The sequence below is a fragment of the Eretmochelys imbricata genome, chromosome 9, assembly GCF_965152235.1.
Source record: "Eretmochelys imbricata isolate rEreImb1 chromosome 9, rEreImb1.hap1, whole genome shotgun sequence".
Lineage (NCBI taxonomy): Eukaryota > Metazoa > Chordata > Testudines > Cheloniidae > Eretmochelys > Eretmochelys imbricata.
In genome coordinates, this window is record NC_135580.1 from 98,345,818 (window position 1) to 98,370,014 (window position 24,197).

The following is a 24,197-nucleotide window of genomic DNA, read 5'->3' on the forward strand; positions in this document are numbered from 1 at the left end:
ACTTCTAGACTATAAACTAATGCCATGACATTTATTGGATAACCACAGTTACATTTATAAAGATGGCAGATGGATATCACAATATTATGTTATACATAAATAAAGATTATTTTATTCAAGACCTAGGCTTCAGTTAAACTCCCATGCCCAGCGGGCATGCAAAAAGTGTGTTTGAAACTATATTTTAGACCTATCATTTTTTATAGAACGCCCAGGACCACAATCATGAACCACAACCTCATTGTACTAGGTGCTGTACAAACAGAACAAAAAGAACTAAAGAGCTTACAGACCCTGTTCCTCTAGCACCTGATGGGCCAGATCGCCGCCGCCTCCACCTCTACACCTGTTCAGTTCTTTACACCTGTGTAACCGACACCAGAATGGTTCCCATACAGTCATGTATTGCCCGAATTTTTTCCTCTTTAAATGCCCAGTTGGCAGAAGGCTCTGGTTTCAGCGTGTTCCAGGTGCCAGCTGTTAAGAGAGATGGAGCAAGCTACATTGAACGGAAGGACAAAAGACTGGAACAACCCTGTCACTCATGGAAGTGTCGTTTGAGTTGCAGACAGTGTTTGTAAAGGGAGGGGTGCTGAATGCGGGGAACTAAGCAATAGCCTGGGTCGATTTGTATTCTCCAGGGTAGGAAAAACCAGCAAGTCTTGTCCTACATTTTCAACTTTAACCGAATGAGAAACTGCGAGGTGCCAACAGTCTTCCCACAAGGATAGGAGAAGCAATTCAGCTTTCTCACCATCCACAGAACAGTCAAACCAGTCCATCCCAGAGCAACAAATCAAAGCCCAAACAGGTGTGCTTGGGGCGATGGGCCAGGGGAGAGGTTAATATTTTTCCTTGGTATTTTGGATTTTTTTCAGCTTGAGCAATCTGTAGCTATTCTCTTTGCTTTAGGTCAACACTCATAGAGCATCCACTTGAAAAATATCGTTTCAGACATTTCCCTCTTTCTTCTGCTAACAGTATTCATCCTGCAGTCTCTCTGTGAATACCATGTGCCGAGTCCTTTCTCCCCAGGAGTATTCTCCCTTTACAAAGCAAAATCATAACACGGTGACACGATTCAAGCTTGGCAAACTCTTTTGCTGATGTTAAACCAGTGCCTTTCAGGGCTCTCACTGCTGCTTTTTAGCCCTCAATATAGATGGCACACCAGCTGACCACACGTGCAGGAGCCTCCCACAATACCATTACATATGAAATGCTGACATTTATATTTGATGTCCCAATGGGTCTGTGTGTGTGTTTTAACAAATGTTAGTACTTGCAAAGGGTGCTGGATTGACAACCCTATAAACTGAAATTCTCTATTCTTCCACTGAATGGGTACAGTACAGACAATTCCAGGACAGCTTCCCCTGCCAATGTAGTTTAATCTCCCTGCTCATTCAGTCCCTGCACATTTCTGTTGAGACCCTCTCCCCCAATAAATGCCAGTGATGAGATCAGGGATTTTGAAGCTGAAAATCACCAATTATTTTACACTGACACCAAAGGGTTTTCGTTAGTGAAGACAAGTAGTAGTAAACGATAGTAATTTAAAAACAAAAAAAGAGTATAAGATGCCTCAATGAAGAGGTGTAATTGTTGACAAAATGTATCATGTTTTAGCTTATGGGATGTACAGACTCTTTTTTAAAGGGATAATTCTTGCTATTAACTTAATAAAAAAGTTTGTATCAGAAAACTCCGGGTGTAACAGGCAGAAATCCAGAAATAATTAAGAAAATAATAGTACACACCCAATAAGAAAAACATTATTGGTTTAAAGAAGTAGTCCCACCAGAATTCTTGGTAGCGACTGCATTTCTTTCAAGAGGAAAAAAAGAGTTCTAAACAAAAAGCAGCAGTGGTCCGCCTGTTACTAGATCTTGAGTAGAAAAAGCACAGAACTGTAATACCCTTTAGCAGGGAGACTTTTTCCATTTTCACTGCTGTTATCAGTTTTTGTAGTTGCAAAAAAAAAAAAAAAAAAATGCTTTGCCCTTATATGATGTTGTCTAGCAGAGGATTTGAAAGCACTTTGCTAAATGTAATATGTTTAGTTTCACCGCTCAGTTGGGCGGCAGGTTGATATAATTCCCATTTTACATCAGTAAAAACTGCAGCAGAGAGCTTAGGGGATCCAGTGAAGTCTCACTGAAGTCAACAGAAAGACTTCAGTAGCTCACACAGGAAGTCTGTGGCAGAGTTGCAAGTAGAATCCAGGATTTCTGCTTCCCATCCTTTGTTCTAACTACAAGCCCCATTCTTCCTCCCACTTAATGGGGCTTCACAGAATTGGCCCCAATGTCTGTAGAGTGCTTTGGGATCCGCAGATGAAAGGCACTATAAAAGTGAAAAGTATTGTGTACATATAATTAATAAATGCCTCAAAGCAGCCCTGTCTACATTCTTCCCATGGCATATGGGGAAAAGGCTTTGGAGAGATTAAGTGATGTGCCCAAGGTCACTTGAGAAGCCAGTGGCAAAGCCCAGTGCTTGAGAACCCAGGAAAACTGCTCTAACCACTAGATTAGAAGCTCCTTCAGGCTTTCCCAGTCTGTATGTAACAACCCCCTTTGAAAGACATTAACCATTTGGAGACATCTTCTTTACCATGGGGCTCCCAGAAACATAAATTCCCTCCTAGCCTCTCTATTCCTTAGGTTCCCTTCCCCTCAAATTCCACAGTCTCCCCTAGATCTCTGCTCCTTCAGTCCCCAAAGCCCAGTCAACCCGCCTCAAAAATCACCCACCCAAATACCTCACCTTTTACTTGGTCCTCCAAAGTCTCCAGGTTTCTCTCTGCCCCCTTCAATCTCCCTCTGCCTACTAGGCCTCCCAGAAACTGACATTCTGTGCCTCCCAGATGGTACTTATCTCCCAGTTCTTGACACCCTGCCTTCATTGTTACTCTTTCACTCCCACTCTCAAGACTCCCTTTGAGTTCAGTCAGCTTTGGATCAGGCCCCCAGCCCAGAGTGTGCATGTGTCGGGGTATGGAGCTGGCTGCAATTCCTGGCTCTGCCACAGACTTGCTACATGACCTCGGGAAAGTCTCTCTGTGCCTCTGCGGCCCATTTGCAAAGTGGGGACAATAATATTTCCTGAGTTCACAGGTAGGGGGAAGGAGGGCTAGGAGGCATTCAGGTACAATGCTGATGAAAAAAAACCCCTTATTCAGGGCAGGGTTTGGTCTGTAAATGAAGCACAGGACCACACACTGAATGACAAGAATAAAACAAATCAATATTGAATGGCTGTCTCATTCACTAAGCACCATCCATCCCTGTGCACTTAGTAAGGCAAAGGTCCTGTGGGGGGAAAACAGCATACGATCATATCAAAACTGGCTGTGCTGTAAAGCAGACACAAAAGTGGGCAGAGTTAAGGCTACACAGCCAACCTTAACTTTATTTTAATATAATAACTTCTGAGTTTTCAAACACTCTACATTAGTTTCATGTAATTTTTTGGTGTGCAGCTATTTGTTTATTCACTGAGGCTTCTGGGCTGTGAGAAGCTGTGGCTGACCCAGGGAAGCAGATATGGTGCTTGACAGACTCTTCCCCTTAACCTAGGAATGTAGACACCATTGCAAGGAGAAAGAGCAGAGATAGACCCACCAATTCCATTTCCCAATTAGCCACCACAAACATCCTGGTTTTCACCATATCCCTTGAAGTTTGGGGATCTCCATATCCTCGACTCAAGGAGATCAATCCATTGAGCTTGAAAAAGAGAAGGCTAAGGGGTGACTTGATTACAATTTATGAGGACTTACATGGAGAACAAAAAATTAAGAATGGTCTCTTCAGTCTAGCAGAGAAAGGTACAACACAATCCAATTGCAGGGAGCTGAAGCTAGACAAATTCCGACTAGAAATAAGGCATACATTTTTTAATAATAAGGGAAACAATTTACCAAGGGTCGTAGTAGATTTTCCATCACTGGCAATTTTTAAATCAAGATTGGATGTTTTTCTAAAAGAGCTGCTCTAGGAATTATTTTGAGGAAGTTCTCTGGCTTTTGCTATACAGGAGGTCAGACTAGATGATTACAGTGTTTCCTTCTGGTCTTGGAGTCGACGACTCGTTGTATACTTGCCATACTAAAATCCCAGGAAACCCAATAAATAAAATTGTCATTTAGAATGAAGCATAAAATCCTTCCGCCACAACACAAACCCTGAAAAAAATTCAAGAAATGCCAAGTTATGAGATACCCCAACTCCCACACAGCAGTTTTCATGGACTCCAGTGACGGACTCCACTTCTTTATAAAGAACTTCCATTTGCTGCCAAGAAACAGAGAAACACTACATCCAAACACATTTACCTCCTTCACAGTATCAGATAAAAACTTTAATTACTACCGCTTGCTCCCGTCAGGATCACATGGCACAGCACAAACTTTAACCTATGGTGCACATATGTCAGTGCTAAGTATTTGCTAATGTTGCTGAGGTTGTCATTAAGGTTCTGCCATCATGCAAGTGAGATCAGTGTGTTGTGTGAAGAGTGCTTGATCATCTGCTGGAGGTGGAAGGGAATTCCTTGTGAAGCTATGCAATCTGGTACTGCCAGCAGAGCATGTTCGGTGCACCTGTAGCTCTGGTTAAGAGGTGTCACATAACTTGGCATTTTCTTGCTCTTCAAAGTTTACAGTAGGTATATGCCACACTGAGACTACACGTAAAAGGAATTAAGGTTCGGTTTTGTTTATGGAATACACAGAAAATTTATTTCTACTATCCCCTCACCCACTCAGAATACCACCACCCAAGGTGTCGTTCTGAAACAAAAATGCTTGATGTGCCATCTTTTTAAAATGTACCAGGGGAACTGGATAGCTCTGGTGGTTAGTAATGGTGGGATATGGTGTTTTCATCTCTAGGGAGCTGATGTGAATATAGCCAAAGTTCACAGTAACAAGCTCATAGACTTTAAGGTCAGAAGAGACCAGCATAATCATCTAGTCTGACCTCCTGCACATTGCAGGCCACAGAACTTCAGACACCCACTCCTGACCCCTAACCTCTGGCTGAGTTACTGAAGTCCTCAAACCATGATTTAAAGACTTCAAGTTACAGAGATTTCACTATTTACTCTAGTTTAAACTTGCAAGCGAACTGCGCCCCATGCTGCAGAAAAAGGTGAAAAACCCCCAGGGTCTTTGCCCATCTGACCCGGGGCAAAATTCCTTCCTGACCCCAAATATGGCCATCAATTAGACCCTGAGCATGTGGGCAAGACCCATCAGCCAGGCACCTGGGAAAGAATTCTCTGTAGTAACTCAGAGCCCACCCTATCTAGCCTCCCATCACTGACTGATTGGGATATTTGCTGAAAGCAGTCGCACATCGGCAACATGCCATTGTAGACAGTCTCATCATACTATCCCCTCAAAAAACTTATCAAGCTCAGTCTTGAAGACAGTTTTGTTGTTTTTTTTTTTTTTTTGCCCCCACTGGCTTCAAGACGGTCCAGTGGCTGTTGAACAGCACATTAGGTGAAATGAGCCTGTGATGTCAGTTCGCTTCCTACTGGATAAGGTAAATGTTACCAACCTCACTGGGCCTCCGCCCCCTTGTTGGCTGACTGAGGGGCCTAGGTACTCTCTTATCATGGCTAAGGCATGGGGGACACTGCCACTGCTGCCCCATGGGCTCTAGCTCTGTCCTGTAGGCATGGTCCGGAAGGCTCGCACTTCTCACCAGTGCTTCCCTGTTACTAAATGCCCAGTCCGCCCTTGCTGGGCCCCAGTTTGGGAATAAGGTTTGCACACCCATGGTGGGCTTTTCAAAGGAGATTAAAGGAATAAAGCATCCAGCTCGAGAAGCAGCCCAGCCCAGGCACCATTCCCTGGTGAGAATGCCTTGCGCCAGGCACGGTAGGGATGAAAGCCAAGGTGCATCTCAGCACAACACCTTTCCCTCAATTCAGGGTACAGCTCCTGCCAATGCATCCCCCAAACTCTCCAGGAGGCAGCACCCCCCAATGCACAGGCCCCCCCAGCTATACCCTCAGTGCACACACCCCAGCTCTGAGGGTGTGATGCTCCCCCCCCCACACAACCCCCAAGCTGACCCCCCCCACTGTACACCCCCAGCTTTCCAGGGTAAAGCATGCCCCAAGTCCACAATTCCTCCAGCTCCCCCCAGTGCAAGCCCCCCCCAGCTCTCTGGGGGGAAGCACTGAACAATATCTCCTGCCAGCTCTCCGGGGTGTCCAGTACACCTCTGCCCCACACCCAGCACCCCAGCCCCAGCACTGAGTGGCACAGGGCCAGGTTGGCAGTCTCTGGCTTTGACCGATCCACCCATCTGGAGGCTTGGCCTGGCTCATACTGGCTGCAGCTACTTCAGGGCAACCCTTCCCCCACCCAGGGCACAGCTCCACTCCCCACCACACATTGTCCATGCCAGCAAACAGCCCAGCGCACAGCCCCGCTCCCCCACATTACCCCTCCCAAAGGGCACAACCCCCCCGCCTCCTCCCCAGGGCATTGCCCCCCAGCGCACAGCCCTGCCTCCCCGGGGCTCCATCCCTCCCAATTCACAGCCTTACCTCCCCCCCATCACATATTCCTGCTTCCCCGGGGCATCATACCCCTACCCGCAAAAAGATTAAATACTTTCCACTGCAACAGTAACTCAGAATGATGTTAACAGCAGCTACTAAAGTTGAACATTTTTAAATTAGTAAGTCCAAATAAGTTGTATCCAAGAGATTTAAAGGAGCTGGTTGAGGAGCTCCCTGGCCCATACATTTTGATTTCCAAAAAGTTTTGGAACACTGAGGAGCTCCATAGGACTGGATAAAGGCAATATTTAAATGGGATGACCTGGGTAATTATAGGCCTGTCAGCCTGAGATCTATCCCAGGCAAAATAGAGACTTAAAAGAGGGTAATGTAATGCCAATCAACATTGTTTTATGGAAAACAGGTCCTATCAGACTAACTTGATATAATTTTTTGATGAGATTACAAGACTGATAAAGGTAATAGAGTTTAGGTAATAACTTAGACTACTGTCAGGCACCACATAACTTCTTGATTAACAAATTAGAACAATACAAAATTAACATCACATGTTAATAACCTGGCTAACTGATAGATCTTAAAATATAATTTTACATGTGTAATCATCGAGTGGATGCGTTTTTAATAGGTCCCACAGGGATCGGTTCTTGGCCCTACACTATTTAACATCTTCATCAATGACCCGGAGAAAACCAAAATCATTACAGATGAAGTCTGCAGATGACACAAAGGGCAGAGATACAGATCGCTCTGGATCGCTTGGCAAGCTGAGCGCAGGCAAACAATATGTGTTTCAATACAGCTAACTGTAAGGGTGTGCGAAGCATTCAGGCCATACTTACAGGATGGGGGACCCGGCTCTGGGAAGCAGTGACTGTGAAAAAGACTTGAGGGGTCATCATGACGGATAATCAGTTGAACGTGTGCTTCCAGCGCAACGCTGTGACCAAAGGGGCTGACGTGATCCTTGGATGCACAAACAGAGAACATTGAGTAGGAGTAGAAAGGTTATATTACCTCTGTATTTGGCACTGGTGTGACCACTACTGGAATCCCATGTCCAGCTCTGCTGATCACAGTTCAAGAATGATGTTGATAAATTGGTGTCCGTTCAGAGACTAAAACGATTAAAGGATTGGAAAACAGGCCTTTCTGTGATAGATTCAAGGAGCTCGACCTGTTTACTTTATCAAAGAGAAAGTTAAGGGGCTACACGATCAGTCTGTAAGTGCCTATGTGAGGAAGAGAAATGTGATGATAGAGGGCTCTTCACACTAGCAAAGTTCTAACACCATCCAATGGCGGGGAGTTGAAGTTAACCAAATTCAGACAGGAAATAAGGTGCAAACTTTTAACAATGAGGGTACCTAACCATTGGAACAACTTACCGAGGGCTGTGGTGAATTCTCCATCACTGGACATTTTTAAATCCAGACTGGACGGTTTTCCAAAAGGTCTGCTCTAGTTCAGCCACAGCTATTGGACTGGAAGCAGGAATTAATTAACACAGGGAAGTCCTATGACTGGTGTCATGCAGCAGGTCAGACTGGAGACAATGGGCCCTTCTAGCCTTAGACCCAGGGCACAGGAGGGCCACCCTTTCCCCTCCCACCAGGGCACAGCCTGCTCCCCCAGGGCCAGGCCCCCTGCCCTAACTGGACAGCCTTCTTCTCCCCTAATACTCAGTGTCGCTTGACCCCAAGACCATCACCCCCAGTGCCCAGCCCAGCCTCCCCCAGCACCATCACCCCCCAGCCCAGCACCCAGCCTGGCTCCCTCCCCCCAGCGCCCACATCCCCCTTCCCTTCCTCCCTTGCCCGGCCCGTCCAGTCCCGCGCGCATCCCCCGGCCCGGGCGCAGCGCAGCTCGGCGCTGCGCGGGCGGTGCCGGGCCGAGCCGCGCCGAGGCGGGGGCGGCGCCTGCCCCCCCCAGCCCCTCTCCCAGCAGCCCTTGCAAACGCCTACAATGAAATTTGCGAAGTTTTTTCGGTTTCGGCGCCATTTTCGAGTGGACTCGGAGGTGAGGAGGGAGGGGGGGGTGCGGGGAGCCGCCGGCCCGGCCGGGTTGGGGAGGGGGTTTCGGGGAGGGGAGCCCCGGGAGCGGGCGGGGGGCAGACAGCGACCCCCCGCAGGCCGGCGGCGAGCGGGTTAAAAACTTTCTAGGGGAAGGAAAGAAACCAAAAAACTTTTAATTTGCAAAAAGCCCCCAAATGCAGCGCCCCCCCTCCTCAGCCGGAGGAACGGGGACGGGGGGGGTATGTTTGGGTCGCACGGGTCCAGCGCCGCGGGAGGTGGGGGGGCAGGAGGGCGCTCACCGGGTGTGGGGAGTAAACAAGTTCTTCGAGGGGGCAGCTTCGCAGCCGGTGATGCGGCTGGGGGGGGGGGTCCTTTTTAACGAAAATTAGGTGCGTGCCGTGCAGAAGCCCCAATGGTGGCAAAGGGTTAAAGTGCAACTCCCCCTTGCACACTGCCCCGCTCACACCAAGCCCCGGGCTCCCCCCCTTGCACACTGGCTCGCTCGCCTCCAGCCCCGGGTTCCCTCCCTTGCACACTGACCCGCTCACACCCAGCGCCTCCAGCTCCGGGCTCCCCCCCTTTGCACACTGACCCGCTCACACCCAGCGCCTCCAGCCCCGGGCACCCCCCCTTGCACACTGCCCCGCTCACACCCAGCGCCTCCAGCCCCGGGCACCCCCCCTTGCACACTGCCCCGCTCACACCCAGCGCCTCCAGCCCCGGGCACCCCCCCTTGCACACTGCCCCGCTCACACCCAGCGCCTCCAGCCCCGGGCTCCCCCCCTTGCACACTGCCCCGCTCACACCCAGCTCCGGGCTCCCCCCCTTGCACACTGCCCCGCTCACACCCAGCTCCGGGCTCCCCCCCTTGCACACTGCCCCGCTCACACCCAGCTCCGGGCTCCCCCCCTTGCACGCTGCCCCGCTCACACCCAGCGCCTCCAGCTCCGGGCTCCCCCCCTTTGCACACTGCCCCGCTCACACCCAGCGCCTCCAGCCCCGGGTCCCCCTCCTTGCACACTGCCCCGCTCACACCCAGCCCCGGCCTCCCCTCCTTGCACACTGCCCCGCTCACACCCAGCACGGCTTGCCCAACGCCCCGGCCCCAGTTGTTGACTCTCGGCCTGCGATCGATGCCCTCGCTATTGTATCAGCTAATGACGCAGTTGAGAAGTGACAGGAGACACTTTGTAACCTGCCTTCCCGGGGGGGGCACGTGCGGCCTCCCCCCAAGCGAGGGGTGGGGGAGGGTCTAGGTTACAGACCGTTACAAAGTTGCAGGCCGCCGGGCGGGGACGGGTTAAAAAACGGGATGAATTAATTCGATCCAAGCAGTTGGAAAATTGCAAAAGAGATTGGGAGTGTAATTTGGCCGCGTGTGGACACGTTCAATCCAGGGCAGTTTCAATTCGACTTTTGTTTTCGGAACGAGTTTATGCGGAAACATTGCTAAACTAAACGTTTTAGGAGACTAGACCTGTAACGTGTTTGTATACATGTTACTGGTCATATACATTTTAATGCCGTTTCCCCCTTCCCACCCCCGGTCCATTTTTTCAAGTATATGCTTCTTGTTTTATTGAGAGGGAACGTCAGCAATTTTTTTATTGGCTTGTCAACAATACCAAAGTATTTTGTAATTAAATGACTGGATTCAGGATTAAAATCTAATTCAAATTGTACCGTTCTGCGTGTGAAAGCTTTTAACGTGCTTAAAACTGAGTTTTATAGTATTTTAAAGCTATTGTATTTTGTGGGATAAACCCTGTGATTCTGTTAACTTTTGTTTTGACAGGCTGGAAATGTGAAAAGAGACACTTTAATTTCTAGATCTAAGACTCCTACTCCCTCCCCAAATTCTGTTTTGAAAAATTTAATTTTCTAATAACTTCCAACGAGTAGCTATTTAATTTCTACTGTACTTTAACATTTAGTTTGAAAATATTATTGTATGTAATATTTTTATTTGTTGAGATGTCTAGTGTAATTTAAATGTTTAATTTATATTTCACATCTAATTTGGTATCAGAATAATTTTTTTTAAAGTATTGCATTGTTTGTTACACATTAAACTTACTAAAAATTCCAGAATTAACGTTATTTTAAACAATTTATTAGTGTGGAAAAGTTGATGAAAGATACTAGATTCTCATCAAAATATAAATACATGAATGTATATAAAGTAGTAGATTATTATCCATTTTTTTCAAGTATACGCTTCTTGTTTTATTAAGAAGAATATTAAGACTGTCCAAAGTGCCAAATAATTGAAAGAAGGGGGGTGAACAAAAAAATCCTTAAGTATTTAACAGTTTTTACTGACCTGTTTCATGCAGGAACTATGAATATCCTGGCAAGCTTGTGAACCTCTAAATCATGTTTTGGTTAGATGAGTTACTGTCTTTCTGTCTGTTTCCAGTGAGGAGAGCAATGTGTGTAATTTGTGCATATTTTTAGGAAAATAATTTTCCAAAGCTAGAACAACAAATGTGCAAAATAAATAATTTTTTTAAATGTACTGTTACATATACATACATAGGTGTGCCAACATCTGTCTACCTTCAGCATAATCTGAAGAAATCAAAAGAATTTCATTGCTCACCATCTTTATGAATATTTAGTAACCCAAAAGAGCCCATTTTTATAGAAACCTAGTAAAACAGTGAACTGCAAATACAGTAAATAGGAGGAAAGCTTTAGGTGGGCTTTAAGGAAACTGATCCAAATATGAAGAATATATTTACTGCATGCTCATTAGCTTTGAATGAATATTCATCTGACCAAAAAAAAAAAAATCCATAGTTTTTCTTTCTGTTCTTAACAAATAAATATTTTAGGAGTTCAGGTTCCAGATCCTTACCGTATTATTTAAAACTGGATGAGATGATGGTGAAAAAAATGGAACCAAAAAGCACCGTACTGTTCTTCAATTCTGCAGTTTTGAGGAAAAACTGGATCCTGGGAATTTTACTGATGTTCTGAAGTACAGTAAGTTAGGATCTGATCTTACAGGCCTTGCAAGCACAAGTAGTCCTTTCTCACATGAATAGACTCATTTAAATAAATGAGACTAGTCATGTCAGAGTTTGCAGGATCAAGCTCTTAATTTTGTAAAACTAGAAGCTTTAATATTTTTATTAATCAAATGATTATGCACTTTATTGTAACAGTTTAGTATCCAATTTTCTGTTCCATTCTCAATACTACCTTAAAAGAGAAGTTAAGTACTTAATCATGTAAGTTTTAAAGGTAGAATATGCCAAAGCTTAGGTTGCAGCTCAAATGTATTTATGTTCATATAATGCTCTTTATTTTAAGAGAAATAGTAGAAGTTAATTTGTGGTGGTGAAAGGATAGATTAAGTACTTTCAATACAGGTGCACTGGAAAAGATTAATATTTTATCTTCACCCAGTTTTATATATATAAAAAATTTAAAATTATTTTGTTCACTTTTATATGGGTACTTTGCTACCTAGTAAGGAGTGCTTAGTAATGATTGTTGCACGACACTTTGCACGCAGATTAGTTTCACTTGAGATGTCTGTGCAAAGGAAAACAACTTCACTATGATACATCTATTAATACAGTGAGCTGTTAATTTAATAGATAGTAATTTCTCTTTACACATCTTCAGCTCAATCTTGGCAGTCTGCAAGTTGAACTGTTTAGGAAATTTAATAGTGAAAACCATGTGGCGGTTGTCAATAAAACATAGGCTATGTTTCTGCCTATTAAACACATTTGTGAATATTAATACCTTACACTGTTTAAATTCCATTGTTCAAATTAAAACAGATGAAAATGACTGACTTACGAGCACAGTCAGCTATGAACTATTTAAGTGGGCGGGACTCACCACTTCAGGTTTGTTTCATCACCATAGTCAAAATGAGTGGTGTCTTATTTGTTGGTTATCTATTTTCAGATTGCAATGAGGATGACTAGTTCTAAAGATTTTTTAGAAAGTAAATGCTTTGTCTGATTCCCTTCCTCCCCGCGCCCGCCCCCCTCGGCCCATGGCAATATTTTAGTGTTTCTGCTGTGTCGGATGTCTCCTAAATAGCCATTTGATAGCTAATCTTTTTTATTTTGAGTATATAGGAAACAGTGAACTAATTGCCATAACTTGAGGGTGAGGGAAGGAATTTGCCCCCCATCCTGGGGGCATGTGGGTTGGGATTTGGGTTAAGGAAAGAAGGAATTTCCTGCCAGCCTCAGGTTGTTATTATGCCCTGAAATGTAGACTAAGCAAGTTAACAAAGTGGGGTGGGTGTCCGTCCGTCCATCCGTCTGTCTCACCCTTGGTCCTAATACTTATACCTTTCAGTCCTTTTCTTTTTTTATAAGATACCCCCTGTTTTCTTTCATCGGTTTTGATTTTTAAGAGGTGCCTTCTTGTTTTGAAAGAGAATTTTCATATAACATCCCATTGTACTTTGGCAAGAAGCCACGGTATAGGTATTCTCCTAGGGATAGCATTACAGTGCACTTCTGCATATCCAAAATGCCCAGTTATCCAGAAATATTAATCAATCAATCATAGAATATCAGGGTTGGAAGGGACCTCAGGAGGTCATCTAGTCTTGCGCCTATATACATTACTGCCATAAATCTGCTGTATCTGACCTGCAGAAATTTCTGCCTCAGTATTTTCTGGAGTTTAAATTATACCCACTGGGGTCTTCTGCTTGCTGGTAGAAAATACAGTAGCAAGTGACTTAACTGCTAAGCCTCAGTTTCAGTCTGTAAAATAAATGTAATGGAAGGTTGTGAGTCTCAATATTTTGTGAAGTGCTCAAAAAACGTTAGATACGTGAATGAGCTTTTTCCCTGTCTTACTTGCACAGCTGAGGAGGACTGTATGAAACTAAAGAGACGATAAGTGTTCTTCTGCGTTGCTTGAAGGGTGTTGCGAGAGAGCACTGTGGTGTTCACTCTATTTCTCCTCTCCCTCCCTCAGTCAGGAAGATGAGATTGCTGCCAGATGAAGGCATGAGGTACCTAGCATCAATTTCTGATCCCCTTCATTGAAGAGGAAAAGAACTGTATTTAATGTTCTTGTTTAATGGTAGTAGATCTTTAAAATCAACATAAATAAGGGTTTTTCTTTTCTTCTGGTCTGTCCAACAAATCTGCTTCTATTGCTGTTGTGTATGAAGCAAATGTATGAAGTGGTGACACTTCCTTTTTCATCATATTTTTGTGTGGTATTTTTATTATGCATTAGGTTATAGAGCCCAACTCACCCTCATAACTGCCATTTCTTCCAATATGAATTCTACATAGAGAATTCATTGCATACAACCTTCCTAATATTACTGTACCTAATTCCATTATGCATGGATTGTGTATAATTTGTCATAAGCAAAATCCAGGCAACCAGTCTTCAGTGATCCTGGTATTATATAAATTATAGTACAGTGATGAGAGAAGGGATAGATGTGCTGCAGCACTGTTTAAATACTTATCTTTGTATTAGTGTATTTTGGAATGAAAGCATGAGTCCCCCTGCTCCCTCCTCCACACAACCCTCCCCTGCCAGTTAATAGGATGAACACACATTGAAGCCGTAATAGTCTTTGTCTTTAGGCCTAACTGGCAAAAAATTTGATTGCTGTTTGATTAGTCAGTGCACTATAATGTGTATCACCTGTCTAAGGTACAATCTGTTGGAACACTTTATAAACTCTACTTTGTTGTTTTCTAGTTCATATTGAAAAAGAAGTTAAATTGTGTCCCAAGAGAGTCATATTTTCAGAACAAACTGATGCATCATTGCGTTCAGTCAAGGTGAGTTGGAAAAGTGAACCTAGTATAGCCAATAACTTTTCAAGTACCCTTAGGGCAGGGATGGGTAAACTACGGCCCGTGGGCCACATCTGGCCTGCCAGCCATTTTAATCCGGCCCTTGAGCTCCCGCTGGGGAGTGGAGTCTGGGGCTTTCCCTATTCCAGCACTCCAGCCGGGGAGCAGGGTTGGGGGCCGCTCTGTGCGGCTCCTGGAAGCAACAGCATGTCCCCCTTCTGGCTCCTGTGCAAAGGGGCAGCCAGGGGGCTCCACTTCACATGCTGTCTCTGCCCCAAGTGCTGCCCCCGCAGCTCCCATTGGCCAGGAACCACAGCCAATGGGAGCTGCAGAGGCAGTGCACAGCAGAGTTGCTTGGCCGCGCCTCCGCGTGGGAGCAGGAGTGGGGACATGCTGCTGCTTCCGGGAGCTGCTTGAGGTAAGCGCCGCCCAGAGCCTGCACCTCTGAGCCTGCATCCCAACTCCCTGCCCTGATCTCCTTCCCCCTGCCCTCCGAACCCCTTGGTCCCAGCCTGGAGCAACCTCCTGCACCCCAATCCCCTCATCCTTAGCCCCACCCCAGAGCCTGCACCCCAACCGGAGCACTCCCCCTTCCACGCACCTTCCTCACCAACCCAGAGCCCCCTCCCACACCCCAACCCCAATTTTATGAGCATTCATGGCCTGCCATACAATTCCTATATCCGAATGTGGCTCTTGGGCCAAAAAGTTTGCCCACCCCTGCCTTAGGGTCTAGCCTGGAGGTGCTGGATATATGGAATTCCTACTGAAGTGAACTGCAATTAACAGCAAGAGAGAGTCCTTCGCCAAAACTTCCTCAGGGAAGATGCTCTTAAGTTACAGTCTTTACTTCAGTACTGACTTATGCAAAGTACAAAACTGGCTATTTAAACCACAAAACAAAAAACCTAATTATACTGCATGAGATGATTAACAGCATTATACCCTTTGAGAGAATTGTTCTGATGGCTTGCATTGGTAAGAATATTTTCTCATATCTATATTATGTTGTACATCTCTACTGGCCTCGTGTTCCTCTCCCAAATAACCCTATTTACATTGTGAAAACTGACTTCCTCTTTTCTCCAAGTAAGAGCTTGGTGGTAATAGATTGGCAGTGGCTTGGAAACGTCACCCTTCTTTTTAAAAGGCAGGATCTATTTGCCCTCTTGGTTTAGAATCTGATTTATTTTAAGGATTTTGAGAGTTCTGCACACCCAATCCCTTGAGATCATCATTCTATAACTTGAATCTCAATCTAGAATAAAAATGGAGTTCTAGAACCAAGGGCTTGTTTATTTTTGCTTATTAAACTAAACCGCTTACCCTTTTGGGTATTATTTTATTTCTTCTCTCAAACAGACTAAGCAGGTACGGTCAAGCAAGATATTGTTAGAGAAACAGTACGAAAAAGGGTTAATAGCATTCACCCTTTGAGTTGTTTGGCCGACAATGCCAGTATTCAAGTGAGAAAGCAAAATAGATCTGCTAGCAAAAAAGCATTAGTGTAAATTTTCATAAATTCAGCACAAACCATTAGAATTCCCATTTTAAAGTTCTGTTTAAAAAGGGGAGGGATAACATGGACCCCAAAAATGTATTCAGAGTGCTTAGCACAGGTGATAGCATACCATTGGTGGGAGACATCTCAATGCCATATGTCTAACACAGTTCCTGTTTTCTTCATGATGACAAGCCCTAAGAAGATGAGTTGTACGAACATATACCTGTTAGTACTGCTCCTAACTTATTTATCACATAACTGTGAAAATGTCAAAAAGAAATGCAAAGAAAAGTCAGGCCATCTGTACTGGTGCTTAGGCTAACTTGTAATTACATCTTAAGGTGCCACGCTGTGAAGTCAGGGACCCCACAAAAAGACCTACTCGCACTCCTTCTCTTCTCCCTCCTTGCCTCTTCCAAAAGTGTGGTGTTCCCTATCTGCATAGGCAGGGAATGCTCTGAAAAATTTCAAGGCAGCTGTGATCATTTCTCATCGCTGATTTCATTCAAATTTGAAAGGGGAAATCTGAGCAGCATGAACCCTAAAAACAAATAGAAAAAGAGAAATATTTGCTTCAAATTATGCCCTGAAAGTGAATCTGAGGAATCTGGATCATCTAAATTGAAATACTTCAGGGAAATGGCAAACAAATACTTTAGCACAGGGCTTCTCTAGCGCGGGGTCGGGACCCCTCAGGGGGTTGCAAGGTTATTACGTGGAGGGGTCATGAGCTGTCCGCCTCCACGCCAAACGCTACTTTGTATCCAGCATTTCTAATGGTGTTAAATATAGTAAGTGTTTTTAATTTATGGGGGGGGGGGTTGCACTCAGAGGCTTGCTATGTGAAAGGGATCACCAGTACAAAAGTTTGAGAACCACTGCTCTAACACTATAACTATTCCTTACACAGCTGTCACTGCTTGTAGGAGCTCCTGATCCCAGTATATGCAGCGTGCGCACAAAAAAAGCTGTACTCCTGGGGTGGCCAGCCTGTGGCTCCAGAGCCACATGCGGCTCTTCAGAAACTAATATCCGGCTCCTTGTCTAGGCACCGACTCCGGGGCTGGAGCTCCAGGCGCCAACTTTCCAATGTTCCGGTGACTGCTCACTGCTCAACCCCAGGCCCTGCCCCCACTCCACCCCTTCCCGCCCCCTCCCCTCAGCCTGCCATGCCCTCGCTCCTCCCCCTCACCTCCTGCATGCCACGAAACAGCTGATCGGGAGGTGGGAGGGAAGGGGAGGCGCAGGGGTGTGGGAGCTGATGCGGGGGCTGCTGACATAATACTGTGGCTCTTTGGCAATGTACATTGGTAAATTCTGGCTCCTTCTCAGGCTCAGGTTGGCCACCCCTGCTGTAGACTCTTGAGATTTCCCAATAGCCTATTTAAAAAGGCTGGAAAGGTAGTATGGAGCAGGAGCAGGAGACCTGGCTGGTCTGAAAATGTAGTTACCTGCAACAAGTCTACTGTGCATTTTGGGCAGACGAAGTAGGTTTTTTTATTTTTGTTTTTTAAAAAATGATTGCAGTCATGATACACTTGTATAACTACTTGCTCTCTTTTTTAGTTGCAGACTTTCTGGTAGAACAGAATTGAAGAACGTTTAACGTTTTGTAATAAGCGAATGTTACAAATGTCTTCATTGGATTGTATTGTGCTCTTCAGTACCTTTGTATCATGTTTAAAAATAGTCAAAATACCATTTGGAATTTCAACATTGTTGGGCTTTGAGGAGATGTAGCAGCACATCATGGTTTGTAGGGACAAGGAGATACAGACCATTCTGGGCTGCCTCATTACCTCAAGGATAGACAAGAAAGGGAGCTTCTGGGTGTCAGCCGTGGAAGCTACCACATTCTCATGTATCTCTTAGATCAGTTGAACAGGTATGTTTAGATACATTTTTGTACTGCTTTTACATGTACGCTTTCTTTCCAGCCGGCAAAGGTAGAGTATTGGTTTTATGCCTTTGGTGAATTTGCCTAAAATGGGTCCAGGGATTTGCGTTATTCTAACCTGTTGCCCCGATCACAGGCCATGTGATTGTTCAATATTTCATTACCTTCCAATATCCATAATAGTCTATTAAGATGACGCTAAGTCATCTTTAATGTTGTGTCTTCAGTTGACTTACACCAGTTGCATGTTGCCTGAAGTAATCCTGCTTCCTGTTTTCTTCAACATTCTTTCCTCTGTTTAAGACAAATAAATTGTAGTTACTATGACAACCATCAGGGATTGTAAAAACGGGGTTCTGGAAGTCACAGAGACCTCTTCACAGTGGAAGCATGTCAGCAGTGCTGTAGCAGCACGTAAATACTGGAGTTTAGGATTGCCTAGCTGCTCTCCAGTATTGCATTGCTGCTTTAGTGAGGCTGGATGGTCGTGCCTACGGCAGGAACCAGTGCTGTTGCTGCCAGCCTGTGGTGCCTAGGGCAACAAAACAACCTTATCGCACTGTTAAATTTGGAGAGATGCTGTATGATCAGGTTTTTAAGAGGGGTATTAAGAGGTTTCCTGGTCTGTAGATCTGACTTAAGAACAAAATAATATGAAGGTGGGAAAAATTGTTCTTGAGCTGTGTATTATTTAATGGGCTAGTGGTGCCGGAGAGGGAAGCAAGAGGCATTTGAAGGATGGGTAGGCAGAGATCTGTTTGCAGAGCTCATTCACTTCACTGTCTGAACAGCGGGTATCTTAATGCGGTTTATTAACAGCAGCCTCCAGATTCCGAATGTGCTCCAGGTGCCACGGGTCCCGTAGAATAAGAACCCAAGGAGCGTTGGCTGGGTAGGCCAGGGGCCAGCTGCACGAGCACAGGACGAGGGTCCTGATGGCAAGGGCCAGCTGCTGGGGCTGGCTCGTGTCTCGCTGAGGGTGGGCAGAGCCATGGGTGCTCACCTGGTGGAGCCGTTCCCTGAGCTGTGGGGTCATCGCAGACCCACCTCTCAGCCTGGCCCCTACTTGCTAAGAATAAAAGCTGCAGTAGCCAGGGCCCAGGACTGGCCTGGCTCTTCCTTGCAGGTGCTGCGGTGGGTTAGACTGGGCAGTAGCCCCAAGGGAGGGTAATGTGCATGCTCTGGGGTGGCTCACGGGGGGCTTGGGTAGGCATCATCTGCTATAAGGTGGGGTGGGGGGCTGAACCCTAGAGCTGTGCCAAGGTGCCAGCTGGCTCTTCCCTGGAAGCTGTTGGGGCTCAAAAGCGCCTGCGGGGGCGGACGCTGCCTGTGGGCGCAGTGTCCCGGCCCGCTGGGGAGACTACCTGGGAAAACGGGGCTGCGAGCTCCCCCGGAGCCGCCCTGCAGCTGGGGGGGGGGGGGGGGTGGTCCGTACCGGGATCGGTTCCTGAGCCGGGCTGCTAACGCCAAATGCCCCGAGCGGCCGGGGTGGCGGCTACGCCCCCGACCGGCCCCGCTGCAGCGCCCCCGGCCTAGGGCCCCCGGTCTCGCCGCGGGGCCCTGCAGCGCCGCCCGAAGCCGGCAGGGGGCCGGGCGGGCGAGCGAACGCGTGTCCCGGGGAGCTCGGCGCGGCCTCCCCAGAGCTGCCGGCTCCCAGCCCGCTCTGCCCATCAGCCGCCCTGGGGGCCCCCGAGCCCGGCCGGGAGCTCCCCGGCGCTGCGTCCTTCCGGCGGCACCTCCAGGGGTCCTGCCCCGGGGGCGCTCGGCCGAAGCGTGGGCGCCGGAGCTTCGGGCAAAGGCTCTGCTGGGGGCGCCCCGCGCGGCAGCCGGGGTCCGGGCGGCTGGGACGGGCCGGCCCCGGCCCCGGCTCCCCGGGAGTCTCCGCCAGCTGCGCTCTGCCCGCGGCAGGGGGCGGTCGCGCCGGCTCCGGCGGCAGGTCCCGGTTCCGCTGCCCGCCCGTTCACACTCGCCACGTGCTCGCCGCCGCCGGGCTTCGGCGCCAGGAGCCGCCGCTGCGGGGTGCCGGGGGCGGTCGGGGTGCGCGGCTCGCTCAGGCTGGAGCCGCTCCGGCGGGCAAAGCGGGCGGAGATTTGAGCGGAGCCGGCGGCGGGTCCGAGGCAAAGGGGCCCCCCTCCAGCCGGGGTTCGAGCCCGACCCTGGGGGAGAGGCGCGCGGGCCCGGGCGGTGGGAGGCCCCGGGCGTGGGGGAGCCCGCGAGGGACGGGACGGGACGGAACAGCCCAGCCCCGATGGCAGAGACGTCGGGCAGGATCCTGCCCTAGGCGCTCAAATCTTGAACCCCGAGCCCCACGGGGCGGGGACTCGCTCCTCGCCCTGGAAGGGCTGAGCCCGGCGCAGGCTGCGACCCGCCCGCGGCTTGCTCCGGGCTACACCGCTCTGATTTGCAGCACCCAAGGGGGCTCTCGCCTCGCCTCTCCAGTCCCCCCGGGGAGCGGCCGGTGCTGGAGCTCCGACGGGCGCTGCGATCCCTGCCCCGGGCTGTTCTCAGAGTCCGAAGGTGGAGAGCAAAGCAGGGGCCGGCGCTTCTGAGGTGCGGGCGGGTGAAGCTGGGAAGTTTCTGTCGAGGAGGCGGGAAGGCCCGGGGAGCGGCGGGTTTCGGTGAGCAGCGCGTCCGAAAGAAAAGGCAGCAGCCTCCTCCCAAGTGCAAGCCCTCAATGGCAGTCAGGGCTGCTCAGTGCCTCTGAAAATCGGGACCTCTCTTAGGCACCCGTATTTGAAAATTTGGTCAAAGTGTTCAGTCCTAAGAGCCCGTCTCTGGCAAACTCCTATTCAAGTCCATGGACATTTTGCCAGTACAAGCTGTGTGGCTGGGGAGGAGGGATAGGTAGAGAATAACTCAGCTTGGCTTTCAGACCCCAGGTAATATTTGCTGGGCTGGCAGAAAAATACCGTTTATCACAGAGAGTATATGAGATCTGGAGCCAGATCCTGCAACCTGCCTTCTCAAGCCCCTTTTATGTAGCTATTTTTTGAAGCACCCTAGCCATTCACCTTTCAGGAGCAACTTGTTGCAGTCTTTCATCTTCAACCTACCAATACCTTGCCCAGCACCTCTCAACCCTCCATGGTTCCTAGGCTTCCCATCTGGCATGATGCTTTTACCTGTAGCCAGCAGGGCAGCATCTGAGCACTTCCCATGAGTGCATTAAGTAATGTGAGCAGCACCTGTGATTGATGGTTCTTTCCTCTCTTTTTCCCATCCTGTCTGTCGGAAAGTGATTGGTCACAAGAGGAGCTGGTCCCCTTGGTGGTTTGCGGCTCTGAGAAGGGATCTCCCCTTGCTAGAGTGGGGAAAATCACAACTAGCTCTTTAACCTCCAGGCTGGGGTCAGCAGACAGTTACCAGTGAGAGGTCCAGCTGCTACAGGACTCCCACTCAGTGCAGTCGCCCACTTGTCCTCAATTAATTCATTTGTCAAAGACAAATGTTCCCTGCTTCTTTGCTGCAGCGTGGGTACATCATTCCAGCAGAGCAGCTTTGCCATTCTAACGTCTCACAATTCAACCATTTCTTTCTCAGGCTTTAAGATGGGTTGGCTAAGTTCTAGCTTTGCATATTAACATGAGAAAGAGAACAGGGATTTTCTAAACCTCCCGCAGCTTCCAACAAACACACACTTATGACAGTTTTGTAAATTCTCTTTGCTTTTTCCTTTAGTCATTTCTGAAGAAACCTAGCCACATACTAATCATGAAAGTCAAGGTAAGCAATGCAGTGGGTTCCATAAGTGAAATTGATAAGGCTGTTGAATATACAGAGGATGGCTCGTCTTAACTGGGTCATACTTTCTTGATGTGTACCACAGTAGCACCCAGACATCACCATCAGGGTTGGGGCTTTGTTGTATTTGCTGTTGTACAGACGGACAAAAGAAAGAGCCCCTGCCCTGAAGAGCTTATGCAGCCTAATCTTTCCTGCTGGATTTAGATCTGTTATCCACAGTTTACATTTGGTTCCCTCTGCAGAGTACAGCCCTGAAGCCAGCCAAAGAACCCATTCCTACAAATTATCCATATTTATATGTAGTGCACAGGAACGCAGAGCCTGCAGTGTAGCTGAGAGCTAACTGGTGATGTTACTCCTCCAAAGGAAATGGTGATTTGCTCAGGGTCCTCCTTTGTGGGAGGGTAGCTGCTCTTTTACGTTGGCTCACAATCTGAGGGGCTTCTTGGATCTCCAAATCCTATGCTCAGACTAGCATTTGCTGGAGCTGCTCTTTAATCACCTGCACTTGACAAGCAGGTTGCAGCCTTTTCTTTCAGAGGCACTGCTCATCCCAGGCATCCACTCCTTTTGGGAGCGTGAAGCTGAAATATGGCAACCTTCCAGTAGAGAAATAGCAGAGGGCACGGGTCTAGTGGCTTGAAGGGAGGGCCTGTGAGCCTGAATAGGACCCAGTTTAAATTCCACTGTGGAATTGGCTCATGGGTCTGAGGGTAAAGCCTTTCTAACCCTTTAAAAACGTGTATGGACGTGTTGTGCGAGAAGACGGCTCTGCCGCTCACCAGCAGATGGAACGCTGAGATCATCACTAGATGAAACTTGTTAGATGCGAGGGCCAGACCTTGTTCCTTCAGATGGAGCAGGTTTTCCAGCATAGATTGAAGGGAAGACTAAACGGAGAAATGTTTCCATTTAGCCAGGTAAGTAGCCATGATGGACTTGTTCCTAACAGGCTTGCTCCTCTGAGTTCAACCATGGAGCTTCCACATGGTCAGGTCAGGGCCAAATTAATCTTTTATGGGCCCCAGTGCCCACCCCCTGCTCTGCCCAAGCTCTGTCCGTGCTCAGTCTCTTCCCCCCAGAGCCCCGCCTGCTGCTTGCCCAGGAGGGGAGGGTGGGAAGAAGTAAGCCCAGGAGGGGGCAGAGCAGAGAGGGTTGGCGCCACAGTCTGGGTGATGGGGCCCCTTCTTACTATTGGCCTGGCACGACTGTAAACTCAGTACTGGGTCAGGTGAAAGGCCCCGAGGTTTGGGTGAAGTAAATGTCTGTGGTCTTGTGAGATCAGATCTGGGCAGGGCAGGCGTGGCAGCGGGGGTGCTACTGACAAGTCGAATAGCCGGCCGAACCAGCGCAGACAGCGTGGTATGGTTAACTTTCATGTGTCCAGCGATTTTGACGGTACTGATGCAGTTCCACTCCTGGAGAATCAGTCTGGAAAGTAAGAGAGAAATTGGGAGAATGTTCAAAGGCATAAAGGGCAGTTAAGCACCCATCTCCCAATAGAAGTGGGTGGGATCTAGCTACCTTACCCTTCTGTGACTTTTGAAAATTCCCTTTCAGTCCAAGATGGGGCAAAGCGGTGGTATAAATGTCCCTCTATAATGATGTTAGATTATGAATCAGAAACTGAGGGAGCTGCTGTAATATAATCAGTACTTGCAAGGCTTTCATATGAAAGCAACAGCTTGATTGTTCTTCAGAACACCCACCTTTCAGGACACAGTTACGGGGGGGTAGTTAAGAAGTGCTTGTGAGAGAGTCTAAATATTTAATTTTCTGTAAAATAAAGCTGAAAAATGCAAGTAGTTCTAACTGGAAGACCACAATCACTAGACAAAAAGAAAAGGAGGACTTGTGGCACCTCAGAGATTAACAAATTTATTAGAGCATAAGCTTTCGTGAGCTATAGCTCACTTCATCAGATGCAATCATTAGACAGGTTAGCAGTTAAAATTCAACATGTCAAACATTGGGTTAAAGCTATGCTGATAACTTTAGAATCCAGTTTCAAAGGCAGAAAATGTGCTGGGAGCCATGGCAGGCACCGTTATGGTAAGAGATGTGTAAGTGTAGCAGAGTGGTTGGCAATGATTTCACAGTAGGTGAATCATGCCATAAAGATAAGGGGGTTGACTCTTCCTCACAGTGCACATGGGAGAAGTCAACAGGATTACTTGCATGAAGTAAGTGGTCTTTAGTCTAGGCTGTAATAATCTTTAGATATATTTTCCTACTCAGATTTGTGGTTGAAGTGAAATAGCTTATTCTTTACATACAATGTCTGACTGACAGAAATAACATAATACCACATTCATTATTTAAAAGCTTTAGTTTAAAGCTTGTAAATTACCACCCTAAAACACTTTTCAAATATGTGGCATAGTGTTAATAAATCAAGTTAAATAATGGATAAGCAGAAACCTTCAGAACGGTAAGGGGAGATGTAATTCTCTTCTTTACACACACACACACACACGCTCTTCAAGTATTATAATTTAGATTAACTCTTTCACTTTACATTGCTAGTCTTAATACTATTGAGTGTAAACTCTGGTAATGCCACAAAGCTGTAAGTATTGCTTACAGTACAAAAGTGAATCAAAATAAATGCACACATTTGGGACTTGATTTTATAGAGGCCTCACCTGACAATTTTGCAGGCATGGTTTTGTGCCCCAAATTAG

The 24,197-nt window shown here is 47.3% G+C and overlaps 2 long non-coding RNA genes across 8 annotated transcripts in view; one reads left to right on the forward strand and one right to left on the reverse strand.

Moving 5' to 3' along the window:
• LOC144270591 (uncharacterized) lies at window positions 1–9,746 on the reverse strand. Of its 3 annotated transcripts, none has more exons than XR_013347184.1 (4): window positions 9,637–9,746; window positions 7,935–8,030; window positions 7,389–7,512; window positions 1–477 (listed from the first exon to the last, which is right to left on the reverse strand). It is a non-coding gene; the product is annotated as an uncharacterized LOC144270591 (long non-coding RNA). The 3 variants fall into 3 exon arrangements; XR_013347185.1 differs by lacking the exon at window positions 9,637–9,746 and adding an exon at window positions 8,861–9,186; XR_013347183.1 differs by lacking the exon at window positions 9,637–9,746 and having other exon boundaries at window positions 7,935–8,235.
• The window catches only part of LOC144270590 (uncharacterized), a 24,352-nt gene continuing 8,629 nt past the window's right edge, over window positions 8,475–24,197 (forward strand). The window contains exons 1-5 of one of the 5 annotated variants that reach the window (XR_013347179.1): window positions 8,484–8,565; window positions 11,399–11,549; window positions 13,411–13,560; window positions 14,271–14,353; window positions 17,439–18,440. This is a non-coding gene — a long non-coding RNA (uncharacterized LOC144270590). Of the gene's footprint in view, window positions 8,566–11,398; window positions 11,550–13,410; window positions 13,561–14,270; window positions 18,441–24,197 lie in introns of those variants that run through there. The other 4 variants (XR_013347182.1, XR_013347180.1, XR_013347181.1 and 1 more) reach the window with 4 other exon arrangements.